The 10,000-nt window shown below is 49.8% G+C and overlaps 1 protein-coding gene and 1 long non-coding RNA gene across 2 annotated transcripts in view; one reads left to right on the top strand and one right to left on the bottom strand.

Moving 5' to 3' along the window:
- The window catches only part of cyp7b1 (cytochrome P450, family 7, subfamily B, polypeptide 1), a 22,629-nt gene extending 17,765 nt beyond the window's left edge, over positions 1-4,864 (bottom strand). The window contains exon 1 of the mRNA XM_076139727.1: positions 4,848-4,864. The gene's annotated coding sequence lies outside the window, so the exon portion shown is untranslated. The remainder of the gene's footprint in view (positions 1-4,847) is intronic.
- Positions 4,865-8,386: 3,522 nt separating this feature from the next.
- On the top strand, positions 8,387-9,225 carry LOC142990021 (uncharacterized). The gene is made up of 3 exons (XR_012960732.1): positions 8,387-8,548; positions 8,636-8,764; positions 9,117-9,225. It is a non-coding gene; the product is annotated as an uncharacterized LOC142990021 (long non-coding RNA).
- Positions 9,226-10,000: the final 775 nt, after the last annotated feature.

Raw genomic sequence — 10,000 nt, 5'->3', positions numbered from 1 at the left:
TAAAGTCTAATCTAATCAGTCGATCTAACTGCTGTGTAATGTCCATGGAATGTTTGGATGTGTGTACTCTTATCCACTGGACTCTTCAGCTCTGCACAGCCGGTCCCCTAAAGCTTGGCAGTATCACACACTCATGTCATACATTTTTGTTTGCGACCTTCACACACTCTCAAAACAACTAACCAGGCGTTACAATTGTATTCCAGGCCTGGTTTGTGATTGACAGGCTTGTTGTAGGAAGTTTGTCAGTGCAGCATTTCTGGAGGAAAATCAGAGACATTTTCTCTTCTGGATGAATCTTTGTTGTTCCCGTTTCTTTGTCAGACGTTTCCTCACGTCTGTCTGGTGTCGTCACACACACAGAGTGTGAGCGGCTCTGAAGTCGCTGCCAGCTTCAGCCCTCAGTCTGCACACGCCTCACATCAGCTGCTCGTAAAGTTTAAGGACAGTCTTTAATCTGACCATCTGACCAATCACAGCACGCTGGGCCACGCCCTTCTGCAGGCCACGCCCTCCAGCAGGCCTCATTAAAGGACTGGCTGCCACACCTAATGAACCGCACACACACACACACACACACACACACACACACTGGACCAATACTAACCAGTGGCATCATGGTGTCTCAGCCCTGAAGTAAACAGAACAAGTATACACTTCTGTTCTGCTTTTCATCCAAACGTCCTGTAAACATGGCATCAACAAACACACACCTGTCATCCTGGGTCATACGTGATCCCAAAGTCTTCAGGTGATGAAAAACAACAAACACCCACGACTCTGAAGAGTTCAAAGTTGTTACTGTGTGTAGAGATTCATTAACACAGAGAACAGACTTCATACTGAGGAGGTAATACACACACACACACACACACACACACACACACAGAGAACAGGCTTCATACTGAGGAGGTAATACACACACACACACACACACACACACACAGAGAACAGGCTTCATACTGAGGAGGTAATACACACACACACACACACACACACACAGAGAACAGGCTTCCTACTGAGGAGGTAATACACACACACACACACACACATCATTTTTCTAACATTTGTCTCACTTAGATGAAGATTAAGATGATGAAGAGGATGATGAAGAGGGCGCTGTGGCTGCTGATGTTGGACCTCATTGTGACCTCGGCTGCTGGATCAGGTACACTGGTACTTTTGATGATGGAGCCGTACAGAGCATCTATAACATCTATAACATCTATATCTATGATCCACTCTTTACCTATGATCCTCATCATTATGATGATGATGATGGAGACACCAGACAGCGCTCAGGCTGCATCAGGACACCTGAGGGTGAGACTGGACCTGGGGTCAAGGAGAGACAAGCTCATTACTGATGTCCACAGGGACAGGGGAGAGAGAGAGACAGACAGACAGACAGACAGACAGACAGACAGAGAGAGACAGAGAGAGAGAGAGAGACAGGGGGGGAGAGAGAGAGACAGACAGACAGACAGACAGAGAGGGGGAGACAGAGAGAGAGAGAGAGACAGGGGGGGAGAGAGAGAGAGACAGACAGACAGACAAAGAGAGAGAGACAGAGAGAGAGAGAGAGAGAGAGAGACAAGCTCATTACTGAGAGAGAGAGAGACAGACAGGGGAAGAGAGAGACAGGGGAAAGAGAGAGAGAGAGAAAGAGAGAGAGAGACAAGCTCATTACTGATGTCCGCAGGGACAGGGGAGAGAGAGAGAGAGAGAGAGGGAGAGAGGGGAGACAGAGAGAGAGAGAGAGAGACAGGGGGAGAGAGAGAGAGACAGACAGACAAAGAGAGAGAGACAGAGAGAGAGAGAGAGAGAGAGAGACAAGCTCATTACTGAGAGAGAGAGAGACAGGGGAAGAGAGAGAGAGACAGAGAGAGAGAGACAGGGGAGAGAGAGAGAGAGAGAGAGAGAGCGAGAGCGAGAGAAAGATGGAGAGAGACAAGCTCATTACTGAGAGACAGAGACAGGGGGGAGAGAGAGAGACAGAAAGAGAGAGACGGGGGGAGAGAGAGAGACAGAAAGAGAGAGATGGGGGAGAGAGAGAGAGAGAGAGGGAGAGAGAGAGGGAGACAAGCTCATTACTGATGTCAAGACAGAAAGAGAGGGAGAGAGAGAGAGAGAGAGATAGAGAGACAGAGAGAGGGAGAGAGAGACAGAAACAGAGACAGAGAGAGAGAGAGAGAGAGAGAGAGAGAGAAGGAGGGAGAAGGAGGGAGAGAGAGAGAGAGAGAGAGAGAGAGAGAGAGGGAGAGAGAGAGAGAGAGAGGGAGAGAGAGAGAGAGAGAGAGAGAGAGAGAAGGAGAGAGAAGGAGGGAGGGAGGGAGAGGGAGACAGGGGGCTCCTGGAGCAGCTGGTCATGCAGGTAGTTTAGGGAGCAGGTAGACAGGTAAACAGATAGACAGGTAAGCTGATGATGTTGCAGGTTTGGTTGTAAGTAAGTAGGTGTATGTGTACCCTGTATGTATGTGTGTGTGTGTGTGTGTGTGTGTGTGTGTGTGTGTGTGTGTGTGTGTGTGTGTAAGAGGAAAAATGTCAGATTGACGTGTTGGCATGGTGATGTGTTTGCGTGTGATTGGACCACATAAAGTTTCCTCCTCTTCTTCTAAATGTCCTGAGATGTTTACATGAGCAGGTCTGAATCATGATGTAATCATGTTTCATGTTTCCTCTGCAGGCAGCTGTGTGAGTCGCTGTGGAGAGTCGTTCACTAGAGGGCAGCAGTGCACCTGTGACTACAGCTGTCTGCGCCATGACGAGTGCTGCCACGACTTTGAGCTGGTCTGCACCGGGGGTAAGACTGTGTGTGTGTGTGTGTGTGCGTGTGCGTGTGCGTGGGACCGTTTCCTGATGTCTGCAGAGATTCTCCCATCAGTGGACTGACAGCACTCATCAATGGAACTGTCCTACAGAGTACAGAGCGATGATGTTTCCCTTCCTGATGGACACAGAGGGACGGCCATCCAGTCGCAGAGCAATCACTGGAGAGACTGGTACTGTCATTTCTTCGGCCCCTGGTCAAACCATCACTGGACCCTCTCCAGTTTGCCTATCAGCCGAAACTGGGAGTAGAGGACGCTGTCATCTTCCTGCTTCACCGTGCCTACGCCCATCTGGACAGACCCGGCAGCACCGTCAGAGTCATGTTCTTTGACTTTTCCAGTGCATTCAACAGCGTTCGGCCTGCCCTGCTCGGGAGTAAGCGGTCGGCGATGCAGGTAGACTCTCCCCTGGTTTCCTGGATAGTGGACTATCTAACTGGTCGGCCGCAGTTTGTCAGACTGCAGGGATGTGTGTCTGACACTGTGGTGTGCAACACTGGGGCCCCTCAGGGTCCTATCACCATTCCTGTTCACCCTGTACACTCTGAGTCATGCCACCTGCAGAAGTTCTCAGATGACTCTGCGATAGTGGGCTGCATCACCGAGGGGAAGAATGAGGAGTACAGGGGTGTGGTGGACTCCTTCGTCAAGTGGTGTGAGCTGAATCACCTGCAGCTCAACACTGACAAGACTAAGGAGCTGGTGGTTGACCTCCGCAAGAAGAAGTCACCCCCCACACCTGTGACCATCAATGGGGTGACTGTGGACTCTGTGCAGGTATACAAATACCTGGGAGTCCATTTGGACAACAAACTGGACTGGTCTAAGAACGCTGAGGCTGTTTACAAGAAGGGGCAGAGTCGACTCTACTTCCTGAGGAGGCTTCCATCCTTCAATGTCTGTAACACCATGCTGAGGATGTTCTACCAGTCTGTGGTTGCCAGTGCCATCTTCTTCGCGGTCGTGTGCTGGGGCAGTAGGGCGAGGTCAGCTGACGCCAACAGGATCAACAAGATCGTCAGGAAGGCTGGCTCCGTCCTGGGGACTGAACTGGATTGGTTGGAGCGTGTGTCAGAGAGGAGGATGCTGCGCAAGCTAAGGAGAATCATGAACAATGACTCTCCCCCTCTCCACCAGGTGCTGGCCTCATACAAGAGCACCTTCAGTAACAGACTCATTCCCCCCAGGTGAACTACTGAGCGCCATAGGAAATCCTTTCTTCCTGTGGCCATTGGACTCTTTAATAAAGCTACCTCGGGTCGAGGTGGGACGGTGGGGACATAGGGATCTGAGCCCGCTCCCCCCCCCAACCTGCTTCACTGTCACTTATAGTATATTGCACTAAACGTTGCTGTATGTCACATATACACACCTGTAGGCTGTAGTTGTAGATTGTCATTACTCATACCTCAGTCAGATGCACGTTGCACTTGCACTTCCTTATGTACTTATTTTGTCACGTACTGTTCCCCCCATTGTATGTACTTCGTACCCCCCTTATTGTTTGTACTTATCTTGTACTTATTATCTACTTGCATTCTTGCACTTTTCATTATTGCACTAGTTGGGGGATTTCTGATTTCTGGGTCTTGTTTTTTTTTTCATGCTGTACTGTAACTGTTGCACAGTAATTTCCCGCTGGATAATAAAATTTCATCTTATCTTATCTTATCTTATCTTATCTCTTATCACATGTCACAGCATCACATTACCCAGATAGAGCAGCCGATCCAGCTGCTCTATGGTCAGAGTGATTGTGATGACTACTGGGGGCGGCAGTAGCTCAGTCTGTAGTGCCTTCGCTTGGGAACCAGAGGGTCGCCGGTTCGAGTCCCTGCCGACGTGCCCCTGAGCACCGAACCCTCAACTGCTCCCCCCTCTGTAATGGGTGGTAATGTAATGTAAGTCGCTCTGGATAAAAGCATCTGCCAAATGATCGTAATGTAATGACTAACTTCAGGTTTGTTAGGAACCGAGCCGGACGGGATCGAGCAGCAGCGGACCAGACGGAGTTACCTTCTCCTGGAGCGGGGCAGAAGCGAGAGGAGGACACATGGTTCCGTCAACGTGGCGCGTCAAAAGGCGACATTATGAGTTCAGAAGAAGGACATGCCAGACCCTCCTGTGTTAGCTCAGATAGCACACACACACATTCAGCCTGAAGACAAAGCAGCAGGAATGAGTGTGTGATGAGAACACACACAAACACACCCCCACCTACGGCGAGTCACGATGATGAACCGCAGGGAGGAGAGAGGAGATCACCAGACAATGACACGCCTCCAGAGTTTGTTGGAATATAACAAATAATGTCAAACATATAGAAGTAAATGCAGTAACTGACTAACTTGCTCCGGCAAGTCTGGAAGTAAAACAGAGGATTTGACAATCCTCTCTCCAGGAGGGCTTGATAACACATATCTGTGGTGAAGAGAGCACCGTATCACCTTATCAAAAGCCTCAGCATCTGTTGCATAGCAGGAGGGAGGAAGAGCCTCTCAGTCTGGGGAGCTTCTTCAGATCAAAGGAGGTTACCCAAGGGTAAATTACACTGTACTGTTGTTCTTTAATTTACACAAAGACGTATTACATTCTCCCCCACCGACAGCTGTTCATCCCTCAGATTTGAATTACAGCGCCGCCTCTCTAAATCCTGGCTCAACCAATCAACAACGGTTAAACTACATTGTCATCAATGCATTCTAATACTATGGGAACGCCTTTTGCTTGCGGTATGAATGCAATTGTATGTGGAAACTCGTGGCCTGACTCTGAAGGGAGCAGGACCAGCAGCTGTCCAACGACTACTTCAGTAAAACAATCTAAAGATTTCAGATCATCTTTGCCTCATCATTCACCACCAATACAACCAACACGGACCAAGACGGACCTTCAGCTCGGTTCTTCAAATAAGTTCAACCTCATGTCATTCTTTTATCTGCAGTAGAGACTCCTCTCACACTGAGACTCCAGGCTGAGAGAAAGCTGCTCTGTGATGTATAACTCTATAACTCTACATGCATGATGGCTCCACTGTGGCTCATCTCCTCACTCATCACCTCAGTGCCATCTTCATCATCACCAAAACCACATATGTCCTCCCTGTCAGCCGCTCCTCACCTCCAGACTCCACTACTGTAACAGCACCTGAGTTCTCTGGCCTCCAGCCTGGACCCCTCTGTCCTCACACACCTCCTCCCTCCTGCATCCTCTGATCTGCTTCATGGGGGGGGGGGGGGGGGGGGTCCTCTTTCCTTTAAAAAGATAAATGATGGAGGGACGGAGATCCAACCATCTCAAATATCAAATCAAGTGCCAAAGTTCTTCATGAGAATGACTTGACTGATCTCAAAAACATCTTTTGTCCTTTTTAAAAAGAACTAATGTAAAAGTGCTGTAAAGAACAATGTGCTGGTTTAGTGCTCCTCCTTTGTGTGTGTTGCCTCACAGGCACTCTGAGTCAGAGTGAAGGCATATTGACTTTTCCTTCAGGAGCTTGTTCATCAGTGAAAGTCTGACAGAAAGCCACACATGTTAATGTTTCCTGAGGACAAAGCAAGCAGAGACACACCCACCACAGAAGAAGATGGGTGTGATGGGTCAATAAAGAGATGAGACTGTGAGGCTCCTCCCTGGTGTGTGTGTGTGTGTGTGTGTGTGATCACGTGTGAACCAGGATCGTCACACAAATTAATTAACAGGATTAAAACCTCCCAGAGGCAAAAGCAGAGAGCAGAGGGCCCAGGTGGAGATGAGCTCAGAGCAGCTGGACTTGCTCTGCTCTGCTCAGACTCAGATGAAGGAACAAGTCACAGAGAATCCAGTGGTTCTGTCTCTGTAAATATGTTAGAGACGGGCCAGCAGTGGTGCAGTCCATAGGGTCTAGGATCATAGGGTGGCCGGTTTCGAGTCCCCAGCCAAGAAGTGTGGATTGGCAGCCGGCAGCCAAAGAGTTGCCAGTTTGTCTCAAGTCAACGTCTCATTTACTAACATTGGAGCTTATTACGCAATCAGCAGCCTCCTGAGTACAGTTAGTGTGAAGGAGCATTTAAAGAGGCAGCTGAACGCTGGAATCTGTCTATCCTCAACAAGCTCCTGAAGCCTCCCGAGTCCTTCTGGGGCCTCCCAAGTCCTTCTGGGGCCTCCTGTAGCCTCCAAGGCCTCTCCAAGCCTCCCAAAAGACTCCGGAAGCCTCCTGGGGCCTTCTGAAGCCCCCTGAGGTCCATTCTGTTACACAGGACGAATGCAACAACATTTACAGAGAATATACACACGTCAGAGTTCACAAAGGGGGGGGGGGCTTTGTGTGTGTGTGTGTGTGTGTCCGCCTGCAGGCTTTTTTTGTTTCTTGATGTTTTCCTCAAGATGGTCCCCTTGTACACACATAAAACACACCTGCAGGTAAATGTGACTGACAGGTACCCAGGGACCTTCAGACAGGATATATAGGAGAGACAGACAGCTGAGTGACATACAAGCTTCAGAGGCCAGCACCAAGAACACACTCTTCTGTGGTGAGTCCTCTTGGTCTTCATCAGGAGCCTCGATCTGATCTTCATGTACTGATCTGTGTGTTTGTGTTTGTAGATTTCCCAGCTGCTGATTGAAGATGCGTTGTGTGTGGCTGACTGTGTGTGCAGCTCTGCTGCTGCTGATGATCACTCAGGAGACTGATGCCATATCCAGAGGTACACTCAGAAGACAGAGACCAGGAAGCTCTGTCTCCTCCCTCTCTCTGCCTCTCCCCCCCTCACTCTCTCCCCCCCTCGCTCTCTCCCTCTCTCTGCCTCTCTCTCCCTCTCTGTCCCCCTCGCTCTATCTCTCCCTCTCTCTCTCTGCCTCTGTCTCTTCGTCCCTCTCTCTGTCTCCCTCTCCCTCTCTCTCTCTGTCTCTGTCTCTCTCTGTCTCTCTCTCCCTGTCTCCCTGTCTCTCTGTCTGTCAGTCTCTCTCTGTCTCTGTCTCTCTCTGTCTCTCTCTCTCTGTCTCCTCCCTCTCTCTGCCTCTCCCCCCCTCACTCTCTCCCCCCCTCGCTCTCTCCCTCTCTCTATCTCCCTCGCTCTCTCCCTCTCTCTGCCTCTCTCTGCCTCTCTCTCCCTCTCTCTGCCTCTCTCTCCCTCTCTCTGCCTCTCTCTCCCTCCCTCTCTGTCCCCCTCGCTCTATCTCTCCCTCTGTCTCTCTGCCTCTGTCTCTTCGTCCCTCTCTCTGTCTCCCTCCCTCCCTCTCTCTGTCTCCCTCGCTCTCTCCCTCTCTCTGCCTCTCTCTGCCTCTCTCTGCCTCTCTCTCCCTCCCTCTCTGTCCCCCTCGCTCTATCTCTCCCTCTCTCTCTCTGCCTCTGTCTCTTCGTCCCTCTCTCTGTCTCCCTCCCTCTCTCTCTCTGTCTCCCTCTCTCTGCCTCTGTCTCTTCGTCCCTCTCTCTGTCTCCCTCTCCCTCTCTCTCTCTGTCTCTCTGTCTCTCAGTCTCTCTCTGTCTCTGTCTCTCTCTGTCTCTCTCTCTCTGTCTCTCTGTCTCTCACTGTAGATGCTGTTCAGTGTGTCAGACTGACAGAAGGCCTCAGTGTGACTCAAACATGCTTCATGTGTCTGCAGGCAGAGTTCTTCGTAACTGCAGGAGAGTGAAGCTGCAGCGATGCTATGGTGTAGGGGGAGGATGGTACAGCCTGGACAGCAAACGCTGCTTCAAGGTGTATGGGGCTAGATGGAACTTTAACCGAGCAGAGGTGAAGTCTCAGATGTAAAGACACCAAGCTGAGGGTCTCCTGGTAGCAGCTTGGTCTCATTCTCACTTCTGTCTCTGCTCATTTCAGGCATACTGCCGCAGACTCTGTGGAGATTTGGTCTCCATCCACAACGTGCATCAGTACAACAGGGTCTTATGTAGACTGGCCAAGTACTCCAGCAGGCGTTACACATACTGGATTGGAGGAGAGAGACTGGTGAGTAAAGCACCACTGTCACTTTGAGGGCTTGATGTGGATCTGACCACAGACAGGATCAACAGTATGAAGTGCACCTTAGTCCTGACAGTCAGACAGTCAGACAGACAGACAGACAGACAGACAGACAGACAGACAGACAGACAGACAGACAGACAGACAGACAGACAGACAGGCTCTGGCACAAAGCACAGGTCCTCAAGCTTCTAACCACGTGAACAGATAAGAGTCAGAAGGACAGAAATGATGAGAGTGAAGAATCTTCTCATTCAAACGCCTTCATGTGTGGAGGCTAAAGAGATCACATGACCTGCTGGAGCCCAATCCCTCATCAGATGCTTTCTCTTTCCAGAGTAATGGAAAGTATGGATGGACTGATGGAAGCAAATGGAACTTTTCCAGATGGCACAAAGGGCAGCCAGACTTCTACAGGAAGAGGGAGCGCTGTGCTGAGATGAACTGGGGCAGTAAGTGGAAGATTCAAAGCATTCAAAGCGTCAGATGGAACATTTCCCATCATTAAAAGCGTAAACAGGCTGTTTTCTTTACATTCCTGTGGACACTGGATTGTGTTGTGCAGTAAACTTAACAATCCCATTTAGGGAATGAAGAATCCCTTCCCTTTTCTTATTCTTATTCAACATTTCCCTTTGAGAGATGACAGCTGATAAGTGTCAGATAGAAGGCAGTTGAGCTGAACAGGTGGATGATCAGATGGTTGGTCTACCTGAAGTGTTGGGGTGAACCATCATCCTTCTAACTGCTCTGCTTGTTTGGGTGTTTTGCAGCTTGGGGATTGTGGAACGACCAGTCCTGCAGTGCCAGGAGACGCTTCATATGCTCTGTGGGCTGTAGAGGCTAGAGCTTCAGCTGCACACACATCTGCTGACATTCACACCAATAAAAGAATACAAGTGGATCTGTCCTTCATGCCTCCTGTCCTTCTCTCACCTTCTGGATCAAACACTTTGAAATAGACGTACATTACAAGAGCCGATCCCTCTCCGGGCACGGCTGAGTGAGTGATAGAGACTGAGAGTGGGATTAGAGAGAGGAACAATAAAGACATGCAAGGCAATACACACAACATGTCATGGGTTAGGACAAAACATGCAAGACAGAGACAAGAGAGAGACAGGCAGAGAGAGAGAGAGACAGACAGAAAGAGAGAGAGACAGAGAGAGAGACAGACACAGAGAGAGACAGAGAGAGAGACACACACACACACAGAGAGAC

This window comes from Genypterus blacodes, unplaced genomic scaffold (genome assembly GCF_046128005.1).
Source record: "Genypterus blacodes isolate CSIRO-AG114 ecotype Tasmania unplaced genomic scaffold, CSIRO-AGI_Gbla_v1 ptg000447l_1, whole genome shotgun sequence".
Taxonomy (NCBI): domain Eukaryota; kingdom Metazoa; phylum Chordata; class Actinopteri; order Ophidiiformes; family Ophidiidae; genus Genypterus; species Genypterus blacodes.
This window is presented reverse-complemented; position numbering and strand designations above follow the sequence as displayed.